This window comes from Triturus cristatus, chromosome 7 (genome assembly GCF_964204655.1).
Source record: "Triturus cristatus chromosome 7, aTriCri1.1, whole genome shotgun sequence".
Lineage (NCBI taxonomy): Eukaryota > Metazoa > Chordata > Amphibia > Caudata > Salamandridae > Triturus > Triturus cristatus.
In genome coordinates, this window is record NC_140590.1 from 1,124,645,022 (window position 1) to 1,124,670,055 (window position 25,034).

Below are 25,034 nucleotides of genomic sequence, written 5' to 3' on the forward strand. Positions count from 1 at the left end.
TGTTATGCATCCATTTGATAACCTCCCCTCCACTCCAGGCTTCCCTCAAAGAAATAGAGTTAACTAGCAGATCGATTAACTATCAGATAATGCTCAGGCGGTAAATCTCCCGGGCCAGATGGAATACCCATCGATCTCCTCAAATCCAATGTTGACCTGTGCGGCCCTCTATTCACAAATATGTTTAACAATGCTTTATGCACTAGGATACCAAGCTCTTGAGCCCACTCAGTTATAGTACTCATCTTAAAAATAGGAGACCATGGGTCTCTTAAGTGCTATTGTCTGATTTCACTAATTGATAGTACAGTAAAAACTGTAGGGAGGGTAATCTTGAATCGTTTGCTAATCTGGACAAATCTTAATAAATTCTAACCCCTTGTCAGTATTGTTTTCACCCTGGGCTAGGCACTGTGGAACAGTGTCTAAACCTACACTTGATTGTGGGGGAGTATACCTCCTCTAGTTTCTGCCCACTGTACATTGCTTTTTTTGGACCTATCTACCATATTTGATTGCGCAAACAGGACTAAATTATCGCTTACCCTTTTAGATATGGGAGTGAAAGTCCCCTTGGTGAACTTTCTGTATACACTTGGTGAGAACATAGGGGCTAGGGTTAGATACGGTTGTGAGGGGAAACTACAGGCATCTTTCCCTTAAGCAGGGGTGTGTGGGGGGTACATCATGGCACCTCTGATTCTTATCATTTACAGCAATGAGCTCGGTGTTCACCTGAAGGCAGCTACTAGTGACATACCTAAAATAGCCAACGTCCTAGTCCCGGCTCTAGTATATGCTGATTACGCTGTCCTAATGGCCCGCACCCCTAGTTCCCTCTGTATATTGTTTGAATCCTTCATCAGATTTATGAGGAGCCTAGATCTGACAACTCAATATGGGAAATCTCACTTAATGGTATGCAGCCAAGGAAGGAGAAAGCTGAGGTCCCTGCAAGTTTTAGATTAGTTCTTGAGCTCTGTTCAGAATTTTAATTACCTTGGTGTAGTTTTCAATTCCACAGGTTCTTGGCAGACCCAGGTTAATGCTATTCATGTCAGGTTAAGGAGGGCTTCTGGGTCTTTATTTAACATCACTCGTAAGGAAGTCAGGGGTTATATTTGTCCTTACATTAGAATTTATACTTTGCAAAGTGTCCCTTTAGCAATTTATGGGGCAGTGGTCCTATACTGCTTTTACTATACAGGTGGATAAAAATCAGATATGTAGGTGACTCCTAAATCTCCCACCAACTAGTTCCAACAAAATTTCGCATTCAGAGCTTAACGAACAATACATTTCATATGTAGTTAAGCTGGCACCTCTTCTGTTGTGGATTAAGGTATCGTACAGACCACAATAAAGATTTTAACAGGGAGGTTGTTTTGGACTGCCTCAGTTTAGACAAGGGCCTAGCTATACCCTGGGTGAAATATGCTAATAAGGTTTTCGCTAATATTGGTCTCCATGAAAAGTTTACCACTTCAGCTACCTTAAAAAATCTGACAGGTAGCCAGTCAAGTCCCACCACACAGAGCTCTGTAGTTCACAAAGAACAGTGGGTGTCTTTAAAAAGTGCCACACACATTATATTCTTGTAGCTTCAGGGGAGATGGCATTTTATTTGCATTTGGGCCAGTACAGTTTGGCACTTTTTGTGTTTTCCTGATGACTCGAAGCCTCGGAGGAGCGGACTACTGGCCTGCCCTTCTGATGGGTTGGCTGAGCTGTCTTTGACACATTTTATGTTCTTCTGTAAATTTTATTGACCTTTCTTTCTAAGCTATCTTAAACATATTCTGAAACCTCTTGCCTTCTAGAAATGTAACAATGCCCTATTATGTTTGCAGCTGATAGGCAGCACGTTTGTTTGAGACAGTGTGTGTTGTGTTTTTCAAACTGTCACTTAGAAATAGTAAATTAATGGATGGCTGAGAAGTATTACTCGGCTAGCTGCTGATTCTGTGGTCAGAAATCTATGGAGGAGTGGTCCTCTAGTGGCTTTGCACTTATAGAGCTCTGTTTTCTATTAATGCAATACTAGTAATAAAATTATTCATTATCTAGATTGTTTCAAATAGTTTAATTGACTCAAGATGCAGTGTATTTTATTTATTATTTTATGTTCTTTTATCTGTAAAGTTTAATAAAGATATTTTGAACAGAATTGAATTGCACCAAAACAGTACATAAGTCAAAGACACCACACATTGAAAATCCAAAACCCATTTATATAAATATAGGATAGGAACCAAAGATATGAATTTCAAAAGATTAAACCAAAAATTGTGCATTCTAGCTCCAAAAGCTTAAAGTGTCAGTCGTGGCAATCTGGTCGTGCAGGACCAGGACAAAGTCAAAGTTTCAGGCTGACTGTGGTGGAGCAAGGGCTGACTCAATTGAGTGCTAGGTCTCAGTCAAAAGTTCACATTCAGACATAGGAGCACATTTATGAAATCGCTGCATTGCATCAGTCTGTGCAAGGGAGGCCTTCCATGGGTGTAGTGGTGGGTATTCTCACCCAATTGTCATAGTTTTTGACGCATTGCCAGAATTACAAACCTAGCAACCTTGACAAAACACCACAAATATACACCTCCACAGGGGAGGTGTAATGATTTTATTATTTTTCCTTGTTTTTCCTCTTTCTATCATTCTGCAGCACACATAGTAAGAGGAAAAAGCCTTTCAGTATTGTTTTTGTGCAGTAAGGTGCCCCTTCCTCCTCGAGAACAATCCTGCCTACAGCACAGGCATGCTAGCACCATTGTGGTAGGCAGCCAAAACGGCACCAGTACATTCCTGCCCTTTCCCTGTGATGGAGGGCAGCACCGCAAGGTGACTTGTGGTGCCGCCCTGCAGCACTAATGTCATAAATATGCCTGTAGTTCATTTTCTTGGAGCTTTTCTCTGCAATAATAAGTCGTCGGTTTCCTCGGATCCGCCGTTCACTTCGACAAGGTGGCCTGCTGCAGCGCTATGCCTCGATTAGTCATTGGAACTCTTTGCCTTTTGCATCAATGGCTAGGAGCTCTAGAGCTGTTCAGTGAAACAAAGCAGTGTAGTCAGGCTGATTCACAGTTCAATGTGAGCGGCTTGACTATGGAGGAAGAGCCTGTCTCTTCCTAGAGCTTTTCAATAAAACTTTGTAGAAAGTTTCCAAACTTTCAGAACTTGTTTCTTGTTGGTTCCTTTGTGGAGATAAGTGTCCAGCCAAGGGTTCAGGGACACTGGATTGCCTCTTGGGGGCATGGACGCATTCACCCGTGATTCACCTGTGCAGTCTAGAAACATCCAGTTGTAACTGATCAGCTGGGTAGTCCTCTCTTTGTCTGATGAAAGTGACTTCTTTCAGCACTTTTATACCTGTTACAACTCAGGGAGTCCATTTGTTATTCTTTGAGTCAGGCATGGTCTTTTCTTTGTGGATTGTTGAGAGTGCAGCAGGTGCAGTCATTTTGAATGTAAGCCATCTGTGGTGCAGTCCTACTTCTTCCTTTGGCCCAGGCAGAGTTCTGAGAAGCTCCTGCAGTTCTGCCATATTTATACCCCATTGTGGACAGGCAAGAGAGCGGAAACCCCAACCAATAGGGGTAAAGTTATCTCCTAATCTAATTAGTGCGGGCTCCCATCTTGCTGGGGATCAAGGAAGTGGGTGCTGGCCTGCGTCCTGTGACATCTTTTCTCTAGCCTTTGAAATCCAACCTATCTCCTCAGCCCCTTTCCTCTCTCTGGATTCACCAGTAATCATGTATCCATCACACCAAATGGGTGTATTTTTTCAGCCCCAGGCCTCTTCACACCTTTTAGGTACAGCTTAGCTCAAGCTGTCAAAGGATGGCCAATCAGAAGAAGATGAAACAGGGCTGTGTTAGGTAACTTCAGGATAGTAAGTTCTAAAACACTTTCCTGTAATAGTTATAATGCATTCGGCCATGGCAAGTTGTTGGATTTATTGTAACGATTATTTTTGTAGTTTGAATGAGATTGCTAGTTAGCTCCAAGTTTAATAAAGCCTTCCCATGTTAGCCTAATCGGCTAGCAGCACTACTATAGGGAAAAACGTTTTTCCCCACCACGGTATATGGAACATATTTTAATTGGCCCTGATTTTTATAATGAGGCAACTTATACTTGGTGCAACTAGGTCAGACCTTAGGGGTAACTTGTAATTTATAAAAATAAAAGAGTTGTTTTGGACTTTGGAAGTCAAATTGAACATAGTCTTATTTCAAAACTAGCCTGTAAGGCAGGTCAGGATTTAAAATGACACCAGACAGCAAAGCAGGACACATAAGTGCATTAAGTTCCCTGGGGTCTCTAAACCTACATGCCTTACCATATACTAGGGACTTACAGGTCATCTTGCCCATTCGATGTATACCATTTACCATATAACTTTAGAGGTCAGAGCACTGGCCTGGGGTCTGGTTAGCAGAGTCCAGGGCACTTTCAGAGTCAGTAACCACCAGCATCAGTCAAAACATGAGGCTGATCAGGGCAAATGGGATGATTCTCCTATGAGTCCCCCCTGAGAAAGGCGATTGGCACCTAACCTACACCCTGGAAGTCATCATCATCTGAGTGTTAAATCCAGGAAAGTCCTTCTGCATTGGCATGGGCAGTCCTAGGTCTGTGTTCCACTGTAAAGTCCATCACCTGTAGGTAAATGGACAACTTAAAAATGTTGGCTTCTCCCACCTCATCTGCATGAGCCATCTAAGAGATCTGTGTGTCAGTTTCCACACGGAAATGAGTTCCAAACAAGTATGAACTCAGTATTTTCAGGGATCAGACCTCTAAAAATGCTTCCCTCTCAATGGCACTCCATTCTTGCTCTCTGGGCATTAATTGCCTGTTGATAAAGCCACCTGTTTGATCTTGGCCCTCTTTATTTACTTGTGCCAGTCAATCAATCAATCATAACACTTGTATCGCGCACTACTCACCCGGAAGGGTCTCAAGGCGCTTGGGGGAAGGGGTCCGCTACTGCTCGAATAGCCAGGTCTTGAGTTGTCTCCTGAAGGCGAGGTGGTCCTGGGTCAGCCGAAGGTGGATGGGGAGGGAGTTCCATGTCTTGGCTGCCAGGTAGGAGAAGGATCTGCCTCCGGCGGTGGCTCTTCCGATGCGTGGTACGGTGGTGAGGGCGAGGCTGGTAGACCGTAGCTGGCGGGTGGGCGTGTAGAAGGTCAGGCTGTCGTTGAGGTACTTGGGGCCTAGGTCGTGGAGAGACTTCTGTGTGTGGGTGAGGAGCCTGAACGTGATCCTCTTGTTGACGGGGAGCCAGTGCAGGTCCCTCAGGTAGCCGGAGATATGGCTGCGTTGGGGGATGTCCAGGATGAGTCGGGCGGAGGCGTTCTGGATGCGTTGGAGTCTTTTCTGTAGCTTGGCTGTGGTTCTGCCAGTACTGCCTCAATTCCTTGCTCTGAAGCAACAGTCTGAGCGAGGGGCCAGTAGGACTGGTGCTGAACACATAGCCTCCTTCAGAGTTGCAAAGGCCTGCTCTGGGATCCACATCACCTTGTTGGGCTTCTTCTTTAAGGTAAGTTCTGTCAGGAGAGCTACAATGGTCCCATAGTCCTTTACAAACCTCCTGTAGTACCCAATTGGACCAGGAAAGGCCCTGGCTTGTTTACAGGTCTTAGGAACTTCCCAATCCAGGATGGTCTATGTTTTGGGCCGGAGAGGTTATACAAAGCCACCACCTAACAGGTGGCCAGGGTACACCACTGAACCTTTTCCTACCGGACATTTGCTTGCCTTGATAGTCATGCCTGCCTTCTGCAGGGCCCTAATCACTTCTTTAAGGTGGTTAAGGTGCTCCCCCTAGGTGGAACTGACTACAGCTATTTCATCTTGATATGAAGCATGAAAGTTTCCAAATCAGACAGAACTCTATTCACCAACCTTTGGAAGTTTGCAGGAGCATTTTTCAAACCACAGGACACCACCTTGAATTGAAAGTGGCCCTCTGGTTTGGAAATGCTGATCTCTCCTGCACTTAGAGTAAGCTGCTGGTAGCCTAAGGTAAAGTCAAATGTACACAGGTACTTGCAGCCTCAAACATTTCAAGGAGCTCATCAGCTCTAGGTATGGGGTGAGCACCAGTCTTGGTGACTTCATTCAAACCTCTGTAGTCCACACACAACCTTAATTCTTTCTTCCCCCTTGGGCATTAGGTTAGGGCACCAATACCGCTGGACTGGCCCATAGACTTTCAGAGGGTTCAATTACCACCAGATCAAGCATCTTAGCGACTTCAGCCTTAATGCTGGCTTTGACCTCGTCAGATAACCTGTAGAATGTGTTTTTGACCGCTAGGCTGTCGCCAGTGTCAATATCATGGACACATCAAGTGGCGAGTTCCGGGGTCAGGGAACTGCTCCAAAACTTGTCTGCAGGCTTTCTGCTGCCTGGCTTCCAACTTGGGAGTCAGTACTACTCCCTCCACTGACCCATCTTGTGTTGGGTGGAGAGGAGGTCTGGCAGATTATCGCTCGCCTCCTCCCCTCCTTCATCTGTGACACGCAGCATGGTCATGTCTGCCCTGTGTTGGTGATGTTTCAATCTGTTGACATAGAGTTCCCTGTGGTTACTACTGAGGGTGCCAAGCTCCACCAAGTAGTTAACTCACCCTGTGTCTCCTGAATGGGGCTGGGCTCAGTCAAGTAGTCCTGGAAAGCCTTGGGAGCCACACGCTCCAACACCCAAATAGAAAGGCAATGTAGCACACCAGGATGGTATAATAATACCCTAATTTGATCAATTCCTTGGGTATTGTCCATGAAAAGTTCATAAAAAGATGCACATCATTGTCCAGTCTTGATAAAGTTGTTTTTGTTGAATTCGTTTTATTATTAAGCAAGTAGGTGTCCAATGTTCAGAACGCAGCCGACGCGCGTTTCGCCCACAGGGCTTTCTCAAGGCTGCATATGTACAAAAAAGACAATAAAACATCAAGTCTGTTTGGTATTGTGCGTGAATATGCAAACGAACATTGCAAACTGTACCAAATCATGAATAATAAGGGAAGAGAGAGTAGATTGTACTGAAACCCGTGCTAAAGGAAAGATTGATACAACTATGTATATATTATCTACTGGCGGTCGCCAGTAGATAGTTATAGTTAGGACCGTGTTTCCATAGGAAATCCGCAACATTCTATTTGGAATAACTTTGGCGCCGGTCGACGAATCCTCGCGAAATTTTCAAAACTAATGGGGCGCTACGCTCCACTCCTACCCTGAAAGTCTCGGGGGGATTCGTCAAGCGGGGGCTGAGAAAAAAGGGGGTCCCAAAACGCGTTTTCCCCATGCATTTTCCCATAGGACCTTTAGTCCGAGCTACAGCCCGAACGGCTGAACAGAATTACTTGAAATTTGGCAGAGAGGTAGTCCTCAGGTCAAGGATGTGCCTTTTGTAGGTCTGGTGTAAATCTGTTCAGTAGGTCCTGAGAAAATAGCATTTAAATCAATATATATATCTGTAAGCGCGCTCCGTGCGCTTACCGTAAGCTTACCGTACGCGTACGGTGCCGTGCGCGAGCTCAATTCTGATTGGTGGTTACATGACTGTAAACATTCGAATCGGTCGAAATCAGGAAGTGTCGGCCGCCATTTTCTGTCTCTCGCACTGAGAAACAAAGGTGGGGAACGTGAAAAGGGGGCAACGAAGAGAGTTGCAGACCCCCTAGTGTTTGTCAGGGGGTCCAAGAAGGACCCAAAAGTACGAAAAATACATTTAATAATTTTTAAAAAAAATCGCGGGGTGCGCGTACGGTAAGCTTACCGTACGCGCACGGCAAAAAAAAATAAAAAAATAAATAAAGAAGTAACAATCAAATTTATTAAATAAATTAAAGGACCCAAAAGGGAGAAAAAAACAAATGTTACTGTGTAAAAAAAGGCGACGCGCGCACGGCATGGACTGCGCAACGTGGGCGCTCGGTGCGTGAAGCGCACCGAGCGCCCACAGCGCGCGCACGGTGCGCGAAGGCCACCGTGCGTGCAGGGTGTGCGCATAGTGAAAAACCAGAAAAAAAAATAAAAAATAAATACAGAACTTAGCATTTAAAAAACCGTACAAATTCACTGAAAAAACCATAGGTTTCACACACGTTATAGTTAGGAATTATCATTTACAAAACCTTGCAAATTCACTTAAAAAACCATAGGTTTCACACATGTTATAGTTAGCTGTACATTTCACTCGTAAAAAACCAATGAAATTCCACGTTATAGTTAGATCAGGTAACTATAACTTGCGCGACCGCAATCCACAATGTGTAATTTCAGATGTCATCATTGATGTCATGAGTGATGTCACTGACCATGTCATGAGTGATGTAATATGTGACGTCATGAGCAGTTTATTGTGGGCGCTCAAGTTATAGTTACCAGATCTAACTATAACGTGGAATTTCATTGGTTTTTTACGAGTGAAATGTACAGCTAACTATAACATGTGTGAAACCTATGGTTTTTTAAGTGAATATATAGATACATAGATCCAAAGGAATACCACCACCGAAGACAAACCCGTGCTGGGTGGAATGGAGAAACAGAATGAAAAGTAAAGGATGACCAAGTATGATACCAAAAAAGTAGAGTGAAAGAGCATACCGTGCGTTGTATTGAGAAGTGAGTTAAACGAATCAGTAGACCCCCAAGGAATTGATCAAATGAGGGTATTATTATACTATCCTGGTGTGCTACGTTGCCTTTCGATTTGTTTGTAAAATCTTTGGATTACTTGTAGTCGCAAAGATAATCAATACTCTTAGTGGATGAGTATTCGGCTTCATGTCAGCACCCATTATTACCATTTGCAATTATTACTGTTTTTTGGCATTACTTATGTACACCAAATGATGTGCAGATCCTTTCAGCATATCCACCAGGTTTTTTTCGCATACGCTCCAACACCCACACCAACTGTCCTGCATGGTACTCATCTCAGGCATAGTAGCCATCTGGTCATGCCAAAGCTTAGTAAGCTCTTGGGTGGCCTCCAGGTTTTTGCTTGCTCTCCTCATGTACTCTACCATACAGGAATGAAGGCCTAGCACATAGTCAAGCACATCTTGTATGGGCTCTTTGAGAGGCTTCTCCCAACCTTCTCTAACCAAACACAATGGCCCTCTTACCAGATGGCCAAACAGTAACTCAAATAGGCTAAACCTAACTCCTTTCTGCGGCCCCTCCCTTTAAGCAAACAGAAGGTATGGAAGTAGAACATCTCATGTCCTGACCCTGTCAGATAAACCCATGGTCATACACTTCAGGGTGTATATGAATTTTCCACCTCACCATTGATCCGGGATGATATGGGGTGGTGAACTTTTAAGCGACGCCACATTCATCCCACATTGCTGTCATATAGGTGTACATAAATTTACTCCCTCGAATCAGAGTTCCTTCTTTGGAAAGTCTACTCTGGTGAAGATGCCAAGTAGGGCTCTGGCCACTGTGGGAGCAGTGACCATCATGAGCGTGTTGCATCTGACAAAAATCCAATTTAAAGGAACCTGAGATATGAATTTGTAAAATTGTGCATTCCAACACCAAAATGCTTAAACCACCCACCATTCGCAGCTATCTGGCAGCGCTGGACCGTTACAAAGTCCAACTTTTAGGCTGACCGTGATATGGCGCGGGCCTGAATGTCTAAGCGCTAGTTCCTGGTAAAAAGTTTACCTTCGGATTTAGGGGCATATTTACTAGGGCCTTGCATCATGCTTCCACTACGTAATGTGGTACATGCATGACACACATCTCCAAGTCATATTTATGAAGCCATCCAAGACACTTTGCATAGCTTTGAATGGCTTTGTATTACTCTGCAAAAGGGAGGTGTTCCATGGGAAATACCCATGGTTTTTGATGCATTCCCAGATTTACCAAATCTCATAAAACTGGGAATGTGCTTAAAAGATACCCCTCTCTGGGTGAGGCATAACAAGGAGAAATATTTGTATTTATCTTTGTTTGTTCCTCTTTGTATGTGTGCTGCATTCTGCAGCACACATAGAAAGAGAAAAACTCCTTTATGGATTGTTTTTGTGCAAGAACGTGTTCCTTCCTGCTCAAAATCAATCCTGCCTCAAACACAGGCCATCTTGCACCATGGTGCAAGGGTGCCTGAGTTGGTGCTAGGTTGCCAAAATGGCACCAGTGCATGGGTAAAGGACAGAAATGCACCATATGGGATAAATGCAGTGCATTCCTGCCCTTTCCCTGTGATGGTGGTCAGCACAGCAAGGTAACTTGCTGCGCTGCCCTGAGCCACAATTCCCATAAACACTCCCCTTAGTCTTTTCTTGGAGCTGTCTTTGATGTAGAGTCCTTGGGTTCCTTAGATCTGGAGTTTTCCTCGACGATGGCAACGTGCAGCAGCGCAATGCTTCAGTAAGCCTCTAGAAGTCTTTGTACTCAGTGTCAATGCCAAGTAGGTCCGGACGTTTCAGCAGATCAAACCCGCGCATTCAGGCTGATTCACGGTTTGACAGTGGTGACTTGACTCTCGATGATGAGCCAGTCTCCTCCTGGAGTTTTCAGGAAAACTTTGTAGAAAGTTCCCAAACTTTCAGAGCTTGTTCCTTATAGGTTCCTTTGGGAAGATAAGTGTCTAGAGGCACGAGTCAAAGAGTGAAATGCTTTGATGAAAGTGTGACATTGGGATCCACCCACTCAGAGCCACCATGTTGTATGGAAAGGCCACACAACAGGTAAAGTCACAAGAGGCGATTCTTGATATGTAAGTTCAATAACAGTATCTTATAGCGCGTGCCTTAGGGTGCATATGCATTACACATTTTGGTCCTGATAAAAGCCAAAATGACCCTGATGGGCCCATAGTAATGGCTGAAACAATCTTTACATCGCAGTCATTAGACCGCGATGCCTTTACAACACGGTTGTTACAACAACTGCATTGTTACCACGTAATGCCATTACTACGCAAGTCATTACATCAACTTGCAGTAGATGATGCTCTAACATAAGGAATAGTAGAGCTTACTATTCCAACACATTCCCTACTGTTGCGTAGGCTGGAGTTGGAATAGTAAGTTATAGATTCCTAATGTTACGGCGCCACCTACTGCAAGTTGATGTAATGACTTGGTTAGTAATGGCATTGCGTGGTAAAAAAGCAGTTGTTGTAACAACTGCGTTGTGAAGGCACCTCATGTAATGACTCACGTGGTAAAGAGTCATATTCGCCTAAACATAATGACCACACAACAAGGGTTATAAAAGTACTATTAAAGTCCTAAAATATATCCCCCACATTTTTAAACTTTCCCAAGGTAACCATTAAATGATGTTCCAAATCAAGTGGTAGACTTTGAGACACTTTAAAATCTCATACTCTTCACGCACTTTCAGAAAACCCAGCACTGCAGTAAATCTGGTATCAAAGCACACCCTGGGGGCACTCAAGACCCATGATGAAGCATGTCACCAACTAGGTTGCTGATTGAGGGTTATTTTAAAAGAACCAAAGGGTTCCTTATTTCAGAAGGACTAAGAGACTTTGAAAGCAGCTAATGTTGAGTTAGTAGTGTGCTCATTCTTTATGTTTTGAAACATACATCTGACTACACTGTCCTTCTGGCCCCTCTCCTAATCTAGTTAGAGGGGCTCCCATGTAGCTGGAGGCCAAAGAAGTGGGGGCTTGCCTAGGTCATGTGCCATCTGTCCTCCAGCCTTCGAAGACCAGCCTCTCTCCCAAGCCCCCTTATTCTCCCTGGCTTCTCCATGAAGCAAATCACCTCCCACCAAATAGCTGTATTGTTTCAGCCCCAGGCTTTTTCCCACTTACTCAGGTAGTAGCTCCACTCAGGCTGTCAAAGGTTGGTCAATCGGAAGAGGCTGCTACAGGGCACAGCCTTCCCATGTTAGCCTAGGGGGCTAACAGCAATACTATAGAGAAAAAACGTGCTTGGCTGTTTTTCCCTACTGGGAAATATAAAAGATATTTGGGAACAGGCCCTGCTTATTATGACAAGACACCCTAACCTTGGGGCACCTAGGGCAGGCCTTATGCGTAACTAGTAATTATTATTTTTTTTTAAAGTTAGTTTTGGGCTTTGGAAATACTTTTAACTCCAAAGTCGAATATGACATAGGTGTAATTTAAAACAAGCCTGACAACGGACATAACAACAGTGCACACATAAGTGCATTAAGTCCACTGGGGTCACTAAGCTTACATGCCCTACTATATACTAGGATCTTACAGGTGGGTAGTCTTGGCCAAGTAGAATTATACCAATTACCATATACATTTATAGAACAGACCACTGGCACAGGGCCTGGTTAGCAGAGCCCAGGGCATTTTCAGAGTCAGTAACCATGGGCATCAGTCAAAAAATGAGCGTGATCAGGGAAAAATAGATGACTTTCCTATAAATATCTTTTAGGAGAAGCCATGCACAACTGCCTACCTTTTTTCAAAACATCCCATTTTCCTTTAAGAATAACAGGTAGCATTTTTTAAAAATTGCTTTATTTAAAATCAATCACAGATACGGTGGTTCTGCAGATCTCAGAAGGCCACCATATATTCCACTATATATCTACTTAAATGCATTCATGAAGTGTCTTTTTTGCTCGCTAAGAATATACTCGGTTTTAAGTAGTCAGAAAAGTTGATGTACACATCATGTTTCATTGATTAGCAAGCAATTTGCACATGGATCCAAAACTGAACTTACCGTAAGTGGAACACCACCCTAAATTAACAAAGGCAAAATAAATACATTTTAGGTGATATTTATATTCCTCTAGAAAGCATTACACACTGTATTCTAAAGCTGAAACATTATCACAGTTTCACCAAACACAACTACAGACATGGAAGAAATGAAAAGCAATACAGAACAAGAATTCTTTTTTTTTCCTTATATCTTAGATTTCATGACTGCTTCCATTCATTATATTTTTATGTGTTACTTTTTTGGCCAATAGTTCATTTGCATTAATTCTAGTGGTTTGTGTTGCCTTCATTTGGACATATAATATAGATTTGAAGTGCAAAGTTAATTTTTATTTGATGAATACAAAAAATAATCAATGCAATCATTTTTCAGTAATGCAGATTATCTGAATACAATTATGTTTTAGGTCTGTGTGGATTTCAAAATTATATTTGAAATGATGTGGACTTTTACACTCTTGATTAGAGGAGCTATCCACACAGTTAGTGAGCCTCATATCCATTGGCTGCGATTTATATTGGGTTGCAATTTGAGACCTACCTCATTAGTATTCATGAGGTAGGTTGATTGCAGCCCACTATAAATTGGGTTTTTGCAAACCAACCTATTAATAAACAGGTTGGTTTGCAAAAACAGAATAGATTCAGTAGGAGTTGGTGCGCAATTTGCAACATATTTTCTTTTCTTTTTTGATAATCACAACCAACTAGTAGTGTGTTTATGTATTTCAATTTCACTGTTTTCATTGAATATCTCTCTGTTTACAAAAAATCCAATTTTCAAGCTAACTTTCAGAAATAGACAAGAGAATTTCTATTGCCATATGATTAGTTTCCGTTTTTTTTTTTAATAAACAATTTTTTAAAAATGTTCTCTGTCAAAAACATGCTCGAAGAGCCATTTTAAGGATATGAAACAGGACACAATATGGCATATATATGGAAAATAACATTATTGTATATTAATAACAGGAACCAAAGAAAAAAAAAGAAAAATTAAAAAAAAAACAGGAAAGAAAAGAACAGGCTGCAGTGGTGGTTGAAGATTAAGGAATCTTGGGAGTATGATCATGTCCCTTGATATTGACCCAGTAATCATCCACTTCGTCAACTTGGTAATGGTATATAGACATAGTACGCTATGCATGAGGCAGAAACTCCAAACCCAACAATGATTAGTTTTTTTATTTAATTTTAGTATCATTGTTTGGGCATCTGAGGGTGTTAAAGACTCATGTGTCTTATAGACGTGTTTACTATTTACATAGCCATTTGGATAGAGCCCAGCACAGTTAGTTGATGTTCTTGTTTGAGCTCACTGAATTCAGTTTTTATCTTTAACCATTAGTCATTACTTTACCTATCTACATTGTAGAGTCTGGGACCATCAAGCAATAGTAGAACCTCACTGCAACAGTGTCTGATTGAGCATTTAATTTACAGGCCCTGGGTATAGGGTATACCACTCTACAAGGGTCTTATACGTAAATCAAATATGTCAAACAGGTGTAAATTAATCAAACTATGTTTAAGGGAGAGAGCACAAGCACTTTACCTCTGGTTAGCAGTGGTAAAGAGCACAGAGTGCTAAAGCCAACAAAAATGAATTCAGCAAAAAGTGAAGGAAAAAGGCAAACAGTTTGAGAGTGACCCTGCAGAGAGGGCTAGGTCCAACACTAGGCTACAGTTTTCTTACAGCATGCACTTTAATGTTTTGTGAAATCTGACTAGTGTAGGTTTATAAATATGATTGCTGTTCTTTAAATCTCTGTATTAAAGCACATTAGTTCTTATTCTCAAAGGAAAATTTGGCTGTATCTTATATCTGTAATCAGATTTAGCCTACATATGCCGGCCAGGAGTTCAAAATGCAATTCCTGGTACGGTTAAGCCAAATTATGAGTTTGGAGAATTCCACCACAAGTGATAAGTTCTCTGTAGTCAAAATTCCACCAAGGAGTTCCTAAATCCCACCAAGGAGTTCCAATGTGTGAGTAGCCTTGTAAGTTTGTGAATGCCCACAAAGATGTCTGTTTAACTTTTGTGATCTTTCACACATTTAACTGATGCCCCATTCTGCTTTGGAAATGGTCAGAGTTGTAATCTAGCCTGGCGCTGACATTGATCCTTTTCTGGGATGTTGGTCATAAATAAGAAAGGGTTTCCTCCAAGGGCATGGGGGAAAATAATTTACTAATGTAGGAAAAAAGGAAACATGTATTTGCATACAGGATTCTATTCCCCATGCAGGGTGGTCGGCTATGCATAACTCCAGAATAGTATCCTGATACGGGCAGCTACAGATATGGATTGTGTGTCTGTTTTCTATTTAGTTGAGTCTAAACACTTTAACTAGATTTTCTTTTTTACAAAGCACAAGATACCTTATCATAAATTTGAAATCAATATGTGTTTACCCCAAACATCTACATTCATAAACAATAGACAGCTTTAACAGAACAACAGGGTGCACCTTTATTATTATTTTAACTGGTTAATTAGTTAAAATCATTGGGCCCAATTCAATAAAGTAATCTAAGACAAAATCCTAACTTTACGACTTTCAGTATTCACAAAAGGCATTTAGGAGTAGTAAAGTTAGGATTTTGTCTTAAGTTTGTCTTAAGTTTTGGTCTCCTAGGAGAGTACTTCCTTTGAGAATGACAGAGTATTGATGTTGGGCCAAGTGTACCTCTCTGTGGGGTTGGGTGGGGTGATCATTTATTATCGATAAATATTTACCAGAGGAATTTTGTTAACGGCTCACTAAATATACTAAGACACAATGGGGGAATCATAATCCACTCTGCTTAGAAGGGGTTTTCCCTATGGGGAGGGACAAACGGTCACTGGCTGGTGCAACACTCAAGTGACAGGCTAAGATTGGGTCTGTCACTTAAGGACCCAAAGTCCTCATTAAATTCCCTCCTCAAAAAGAATATATCAGTTTTTATGGAGTGTCTAGCTGAAGACACAGGAGAAGCTTTATTTGCAGCCTTTCAGTAATTATGTCTTTGTATTAGAAATTACCAGTTAAAACCCATTCAGCCAGCTCAAGATGGTCCATATTTGTTCAATGGGCTGTGTTCCATGGCAAACCATCGTTTGACAAAGGCTCACTCTGAACTTCCAACAGACATTGAGGTGGTGCAGGAGGCTAGAGGGAATTACCATTGACTACATAACAGGTACTAGGATTAGCTGGAGTTGGCAGTCTCACAGAAAAACCATAAAGCATTTTGAGATGCTGTCAATAGACTATGTCAAAGGGATGCATTTCCCTGTGATTGGTTAGGTTGTAATATCTCGCAGAGTGGATTAAGCATTTCCCCTCAGTCTACCAGCTAAATGAGGACAAGACCTGCATTTACATGTTATGCATCCATTTGATAACCTCCCCTCCACTCCAGGCTTCCCTCAAAGAAATAGAGTTAACTAGCAGATCGATTAACTATCAGATAATGCTCAGGCGGTAAATCTCCCGGGCCAGATGGAATACACATCGATCTCCTCAAATCCAATGTTGACCTGTGCGACCCTCTATTCACAAATATGTTTAACAATGCTTTATGCACTAGGATACCAAGCTCTTGAGCCCACTCAGTTATAGTACTCATCTTAAAAATAGGAGCCCATGGGTCTCTTAAGTGCTATTGTCTGATTTCACTAACTGATAGTACAGTAAAAACTGTAGGGAGGGTAATCTTGAATCGTTTGCAAATCTGGGCAAATCTTAATAAATTCTAACCCCTTGTCAGTATTGTTTTCACCCTGGGCTAGGCACTGTGGAACAGTGTCTAAACCTACACATGATTGTGGGGGAGTATACCTCCTCTAGTTTCTGCCCACTGTACCTTGCTTTTCTGGACCTATATACCACATTTGATTGTGCAAACAGGACTAAATTATCGCTTACCCTTTTAGATATGGGAGTGAAAGTCCCCTTGGTGAACTTTCTGTATACACTTGATCAGAACATAGGGGCTAGGGTTAGATACGGTTGTGAGGGGAAACTACAGGCATCTTTCCCTTAAGCAGGGGTGTGTGGGGGGTACATCATGGCACCTCTGATTCTTAATATTTACATCAATGAGCTAGGTGTTCACCTGAAGGCAGCTACTAGTGACATACCTAAAATAGCCAACGTCCTGGTCCCGGCTCTAGTATATGCTGATTACGCTGTCCTAATGGCCCGCACCCCTAGTTCCCTCTGTATATTGTTTGAATCCTTCATCAGATTTATGAGGAGCCTAGATCTGACAACTCAATATGGGAAATCTCACTTAATGGTATGCAGCCAAGAAAGGAGAAAGCTGTGGTCCCTGCGAGTTTTAGATTAGTTCTTGAGCTCCGTTCAGAATTTTAGTTACCTTGGTGTCATTTTCAGTTCCACAGGTTCTTGGCAGACCCAGGTTAATGCTATTCATGTCAGGTTAAGGAGGGCTTCTGGGTCTTTATTTAACATCACTCGTAAGGAAGTCAGGGGTTATATTTGTCTTTACATTAGAATTTATACTTTGCAAAGTGTCCCTTCAGCAATTTATGGGGCAGTGGTCCTATACTGCTTTTACTATACAGGTGGATAAAAATCCAATATGTAGGTGACTCCTGAATCTCCCACCAACTAGTTCCAACAAAATTTCGCATTCAGAGCATAACGAACAATACATTTCATATGTAGTTAAGCTGGCACCTCTTTTGTTGTGGATTAAGGTATCGTACAGACCACAATAAAGATTTTAACAGGGAGGTTGTTTTGGACTGCCTCAGTTTAGACAAGGGCCTAGCTATACCCTGGGTGAAATATGCTAATAAGGTTTTCGCTAATATTGGTCTCCATGAAAAGTTTACCACTTCAGCTACCTTAAAAAATCTGACAAGTAGCCAGTCAAGTCCCACCACACAGAGCTCTGTAGTATACAAAGAACAGTGGGTGTCTTTAAAAAGTGCCACACACATTATATTCTTTTAGCTTCAGGGGAGATGGCATTTTATTTGCATTTGGGCCAGTACAGTTTGGCACTTTTTGTGTTTTCCTGATGACTCGAAGCCTCGGAGGAGCGGACTACTGGCCTGCCCTTCTGATGGGTTGGCTGAGCTGTCTTTGACACATTTTATGTTCTTCTGTACATTTTATTGACCTTTCTTTCTAAGCTATCTTAAACATATTCTGAAACCTCTTGCCTTCTAGAAATGTAACAATGGCCTATTATGTTTGCAGCTGATGGGCAGCACGTTTGTTTGAGACAGTGTGTGTTGTGTTTTTCAAACTGTCACTTAGAAATAGTAAATTAATGGATGGCTGAGAAGTATTACTCGGCTAGCTGCTGATTCTGTGGTCAGAAATCTATGGAGGAGTGGTCCTCTAGTGGCTTTGCACTTATAGAGCTCTGTTTTCTATTAATGCAATACTAGTAATAAAATTATTCATTATCTAAATTGTTTCAAATAGTTTAATGGACTCAAGATGCAGTGTATTGTATTTATTATTTTATGTTCTTTTATGATTTTATCCGTAAAGTTTAATAAAGATATTTAGAAAAGAATTGAATAGAATTGAATTGCACCAAAACAGTACATAAGTCAAAGACACAACACATTGAAAATCCAAAACCCATTTATATAAATATAGGATATGTGTATCTATGAAATTAAATTAAATCAACAAAAATCCAAGGTAAGGAACCAAAGATATGAATTTCAAAAGATTAAACCAAAAATTGTGCATTCTAGCTCCAAAAGCTTAAAGTGTCAGTCGTGGCAATCTGGTCGTGCAGGACCAGGACAAAGTCAAAGTTTCAGGCTGACTGTGGTGGAGCACGGGCTGACTCAATTGAGTGCTATGTCTCAGTCAAAAGTTCACCTTCAGACATAGGAGCACATTTATGAAATCGCTGCATTGCATCAGTCTGTGCAAGGGAGGCATTCCATGGGTGTAGTGGTGGGTATTCTCACCCAATTGTCATAGTTTTTGACACATTGCCAGAATTACAAACCTGGCAACCTTGACAAAACACCACAAATATACACCTCCACAGGGGAGGTGTAATGAGGAGAAATTTTATTATTTTTCCTTGTTTTTCCTCTTTCTATGTGCGCTGCATTCTGCAGCACACATAGTAAGAGGAAAAAGCCTTTCAGTATTGTTTTTGTGCAGTAAGGTGCCCCTTCCTCCTCGAGAACAATCCTGCCTACAGCACAGGCATGCTAGCACCATTGTGGTAGGCAGCCAAAACGGCACCAGTACATTCCTGCCCTTTCCCTGTGATGGAGGGCAGCACCGCAAGGTGACTTGAGGTGCCGCCCTGCAGCACTAATGTCATATTGCCTGTAGTTCTTTTTCTTGGAGCTTTTCTCTGCAATGTCAAGTCGTCGGGTTCCTCGGATCCGCCGTTCACTTCGACAAGGTGGCCTGCTGCAGAGCTATGTCTCGATTAGCCATTGGAACTCTTTCCCTTTTGCATCAATGGCTAGGAGCTCTAGAGCTTTTCAGTGGAACAAATCAGTGTAGTCAGACTGATTCACAGTTCAATGTGAGCGGCTTGACTATGGAGGAAGAGCCTGTCTCTTCCTAGAGCTTTTCAATAAAACTTTGTAGAACGTTTCCAAACTTTCAGAACTTGTTTCTTATTGGTTCCTTTGAGGAGATAAGTGTCCAGCCAAGGGTTCAGGGACACTGGATTGCCTCTTGGGGGCATGGACGCAATCACCCGCGATTCACCTGTGCAGTCTAGAAACATCCAGTTGTAACTGATCAGCTGGGTAGTCCTCTCTTTGTCTGATGAAAGTGACTTCTTTCAGCACTTTTATACCTGTTACAACTCAGGGAGTCCATCTGTTATTCTTTGAGTCAGGCATGGTCTTTTCTTTGTGGATTGTTGAGAGTGCAGCAGGTGCAGGAATTGTGAATGTAAGCCTTCTGTGGTGCAGTCCTACTTCTTCCTTTGGCCCAGGCAGAGTTCTGAGAAGCTCCTGCAGTTCTGCTATATTTATACTCCATTGTGGACAGGCAAGAGAGCGGAAACCCCAACCAATAGGGGTAAAGTTATCTCCTAATCTAATTAGTGTGGGCTCCCATCTTGCTGGAGATCAAGGAAGTGGGTGCTGGCCTGCGTCCTGTGACATCTTTTCTCTAGCCTTTGAAATCCAGCCTATCTCCTCAGCCCCTTTCCTCTCTCTGGATTCACCAAGAATCAAGTATCCAACACACCAAATGGGTGTATTGTTTCAGCCCCAGGCCTCTTCACACCTTTTAGGTACAGCTTAGCTCAAGCTGTCAAAGGATGGCCAATCAGAAGAAGATGAAACAGGGCTGTGTTAGGTAACTTCAGAATAGTAAGTTCTAAAACACTTTCCTGTAATAGTTATAATGCATTCGGCCATGGCAAGTTGTTGGATTTATTGTAACGATTATTTTTGTACTTTGAATGAGATTGCTAGTTAGCTCCAAGTTTAATAAAGCCTTCCCATGTTAGCCTAATCGGCTAGCAGCACTACTATAGGCAAAAACGTTTTTCCCCACCACGGCATATGGAACATATTTTAATTGGCCCTGATTTTTATAATGAGGCAACTTATACTTGGGGCAACTAGGTCAGACCTTAGGGGTAACTTGTAAATTATAAAAATAAAAGAGTTGTTTTGGACTTTGGAAGTCAAATTGAACATAGTCTTATTTCAAAACTAGCCTGTAAGGCAGGTCAGGATTTAAAATGACACCAGACAGCAAAGCAGGACACGTAAGTACATTAAGTTCCCTGGGGTCTCTAAACCTACATGCCTTACCATATACTAGGGACTTAAAGGTCATCTTGCCCATTCGATGTATACCATTTACCATATAACTTTAGAGGTCAGAGCACTGGCCTGGGGTCTGGTTAGCAGAGTCCAGGGCACTTTCAGAGTCAGTAACCACCAGCATCAGTCAAAACATGAGGCTGATCAGGGCAAATGGGATGATTCTCCTATGAGCCCCCCCTGAGAAAGGCGATTGGCACCTAACCTACACCCTGGTAGTCATCAACATCTGAGTGTTAAATCCAGGAAAGTCCTTCTGCATTGGCATGGGCAGTCCTAGGTCTCTGTTCCACTGTAAAGTCCATCACCTGTAGGTAAATGGACAACTTAAAAATGTTGGCTTCTCCCACCTCATCTGCATGAGCCATCTGAGAGATCTGTGTGTCAGTTTCCACACGGAAATGAGTTCCAAACAAGTATGGCCTCAGTATTTTCAAGGATCAGACCTCAACAAATGCTTCCCTCTCAAGGCACTCCATTCTTGCTCTCTGGGCATTAATTGCCTGTTGATAAAGCCACTTGTTTGATCTTGGCCCTCTTTATTTACTTGTGCCAGTACTGCCTCAATTCCTTGCTCTGAAGCAACAGTCTGTGCGAGGGGCCAGTAGGACTGGTGCTGAACACATAGCCTCCTTCAGTGTGGCAAAGGCCTGCTCTGGGATCCACATCACCTTTTTGGGCTTCTTCTTTAAGGTAAGTTCTGTCAGGAGAGCCACAATGGTCCCATAGTCCTTTACAAACCTCCTGTAGTACCCAATTGGACCAGGAAAGGCCCTGGCTTGTTTACAGGTCTTAGGAACTTCCCAATCCAGGATTGTCTATGTTTTGGGCTGGAGAGGTAATACAAAGCCACCACCTAACAGGTGGCCAGGGTACACCACTGAACCTTTTCCTACCTGACATTTGCTTGCCTTGATAGTCATGTCTGCCTTCTGCAGGGCCCTAATCACTTCTTTAAGGTGGACAAGGTGCTCCTCCTAGGTGGAACTGACTACAGCTATTTCATCTTGATATGAAGCATGGAAGTTTCCAAATCAGACAGCACTCTATTCACCAACCTTTGGAAGTTTGCAGGAGCATTTTTCAAACCACAGGACATCACCTTGAATTGAAAGTGGCCCTCTGGGTTGGAAATGCTGATCTCTCCTGTACTTAGAGTAAGCTGCTGGTAGCCTAAGGTAAAGTCAAATGTACACAGGTACTTGCAGCCTCAAACATTTCAAGGAGCTCCTCAGCTCTAGATATGGGGTGAGCACCAGTCTTGGTGACTTCATTCAAACCTCTGTAGTCCACACACAACCTTAATTCTTTCTTCCCCCTTGGGTATTAGGTTAGGGCATCAATACCGCTGGACTGGCCCATAGACTTTCAGAGGGTTCAATTACCACCAGATCAAGCATCTTGGCGACCTCAGCATTAATGCTGGCTTTGACCTCGTCAGATAACATGTAGAATTTGTTTTTGACAGCTAGGCTGTCGCCAGTGTCAATATCATGGACACATCAAGTGGCGAGTTCCGGGGTCAGGGAACTGCTCCAAAACTTGTCTGCAGGCTTTCTGCTGCCTGGCTTCCAAATTGGGAGTGAGTACTACTCCCTCCACTGACCCATATTGTGTTGGGTGGAGAGGAGGTCTGGCAGATTATCGCTCGCCTTCTCCCCTCCTTCATCTGTGACACTCAGCATGGTCATGTCTGCCCTGTCTTGGTGATGTTTCAATCTGTTGACATAGAGTTCCCTGTGGTTACTACTGAGGGTGCCAAGCTCCACCAAGTAGTTAACTCACCCTGTGTCTCCTGAATGGGGCTGGGCTCAGTCAAGTAGTCCTGGAAAGCCTTGGGAGCCACACGCTCCAACACCCACACCAACTGTCCTGCATGGTACTCATCTGTTATGTTATGTTATGTTATGTTAAATTGATTTATTGTGCGCACAGCTACTCCAGCCAAGGAGCGTCCCGGCGCAAAGACAAGGAGGAACACAACATAACAGAAACGGGAACGCCTAAGATAGACAACTAAAACAAAAAAGTCTTGATGGCTCTCCGGAAAGAAAGCAGATCGTCTAACTGACGGATTTCAACTGGGAGGGTGTTCCAAATTAATGCAGCTTTCACGCTGAAGGAGCGACCCCCCATCCGACAGAGTCTGAATCTAGGGACCACAGCAAGAGCCTGGCCCTGAGATCGGAGGCTACGAGTGGGGACATAGAAAGAAATAGGATTGGACAGGATTTTTGGGCCTATACCTCTTAATATCTTAAAAGTCAAGCAAAGGACTTTGAAAAGAATACGCTTCCTTACAGGGAGCCAATGCAAAGAGCGAAGGACATTCGCCACCGGGCAAAATCTGGGTAGGCCAACAATGGCTCTGGCCGCAGCATTTTGAACCCGCTGTAGGCGAGTTAACTCAGCCTGATTAGCCCCAGCCAGAAGAGAGCTAGCGTAGTCCAGGCGAGAGATGATAGTAGCCTGGACTACAAGCTGTCTGGTGGGGGCATCAAAGTGTTTCAGGACTGGTCTAAGACCTCTTAATAGACCAAAACAACAGGCTGCCATTTTTTTAGTATGTCCTATGAAGGTAAGGCCAGCGTCCAACCAGACCCCAAGATTTTTCACCTCCAACACTGGGGTCGTAGTGGGGCCCAGCTCAGAAGGCCACCACTGATCGCCCCAGAGCTCCACTCCCTTCCCAACAACCATCACCTCTGTTTTTGTGGCATTAAGCTGGAGACAGTTTTCTGTCAACCAGCAGGCAACCGCCTTCAGTCCGGACTGAAACCTGGGGGCGTCTTGATGGACATCTCCGCTAAGGGTGACCGCCAGCTGAGTGTCATCGGCATATGAGACCAAAGTAAGGCCCCACTGCCTCGCGACATCAGCCAGCGGTCTCACGTAAAGATTGAACAACGTGGGACTTAGCGAAGACCCTTGCGGAACCCCCATGGCCAGAGGCTGGAGACTGGACGAAAAGGGAGGAATGGCCACACAGAAGGAACGATTGTCCAGGAAGGAGCGGAACCACTGCAGCGCCAGACCACTGACACCGATCTCCTCAAGCCGATGCAGGAGGATGCCATGAGATACAGTGTCGAAGGCGGCGCTGAGATCTAACAATATCAGCGCCGCCGTCTGACCCACATCCAACCTAGCACGCAGATATTCCACCATAGCGAGGAGAGCGGTCTCCGTGCTGTGACCAGCGCGGAAACCGTTCTGTGTAGGGTCAAGGGCGTTGGTCCGGACTAGATGTTCCGACAGGGCCAGATTGACATGGGCCTCTGTCAACTTTGCCGGCCAAGGTAACAGCGAGATGGGGCGAAAACTTTCAGGTTTAGACGGGTCTAAGGAGGGTTTTTTGATGATCGGAGACACTACCGCCTGCTTCCATTTAGTTGGAACTACCCCCGACTCTAGAGAGAGGTTGACCAGGGAGCGCACCACAGGGCGCCCCAGAAAAGTCTGGTCTCGAAAGAGAGCAGGCTTTACCGGATCAGATGGAGATCCTGATTTAACTTGCAAAGCAAGTTTGTCAAACCCGTCCGAGGTGAGAGGGGGAAATGAGGGCAGGGCGATCTGACGTAGTGCCTCATTGGAACTTCCCAGCGGAACCCCAGTGCTAGGGAAAGTCCGATAGATGGCTTGGACCTTTCCCAAAAAATAGGAAGCCAGGGATTCACAATGGGAAACAGAACTCTCGGCTAAAGAGGTAGTCCGTTTGGCCATAAGATCTTTCACCGCTTTGAAGATAGCCTTCGACGGGTTGGTGCTGTTCCGGAATTCTTCAGCATAGAAGGCCGCACGAGCACGACATATGGCCCGGTGATAGAGCTTAACCGAAGCAGCATATGCGGCTTTTAAATCAGCCCCATATGTCTTCCGCCAGGCCCTCTCCGCTCGTCTACAGGCTCCCTTCAAGGCGCGTAAGGCCCCGCCATACCAGGGACTAGACTCGCGAGGGTTGATCTTAGTTGATACAATAGGTATCAACGCATCCAGAGCCCTAGTAAGCCAGGAGCAGAAGAGATCGTACCCTTCATCCACATTGTTCAATGGGCCCAAGGGCTCCACCAACAAAAGATGGTGAAAGTCTTCCAACCTGAGTTTGTTCCAAGATCTCCTGAGTACCCGTCTAGCTGAAGAAATGGGAAGAGTCACTGATACGGGACACTGATTAGACACCAGGAAATGGTCAGACCATTCTACTGGGGTGACTGCAGTGACTTTGGCCTCAGTTAAGTTAGTAAAGAAAGGGTCCAAAATATGTCCCCCGATGTGCGTAGGCTGTGAAACTAGCTGGGACAATTGGAAGGCCTTTAGGTCCAAAGCGATGGCACGAGCCGTCAAACTGGAGAGTGTGTCGAAATGCAGATTTAAATCGCCCAGTATAGAGAAGTTGGCGCAGTCAGTGGTCATAGTACCGACAGTATCCGAGAACGCATTTCTAAACAACACATCACTGCCTGGCGGACGATATACCACCATCCCAGACAGTGTAAACTCAGGATTGACAGAGACTT

At 43.6% G+C, this 25,034-nt stretch overlaps 1 long non-coding RNA gene across 5 annotated transcripts in view; it reads right to left on the reverse strand.

Annotated features, from left to right (window-relative positions):
- LOC146811204 (uncharacterized) overlaps positions 1-25,034 on the reverse strand; it is a 117,739-nt gene that overhangs the window by 14,713 nt on the left and 77,992 nt on the right. For 4 of the 5 annotated variants that reach the window (XR_014966695.1, XR_014966694.1, XR_014966697.1 and 1 more), the window contains one exon: positions 12,719-12,736. The exons of the other annotated variant lie outside the window; for it this stretch is intronic. This is a non-coding gene — a long non-coding RNA (uncharacterized LOC146811204). The remainder of the gene's footprint in view (positions 1-12,718; positions 12,737-25,034) is intronic. 5 annotated transcript variants of the gene reach the window in all.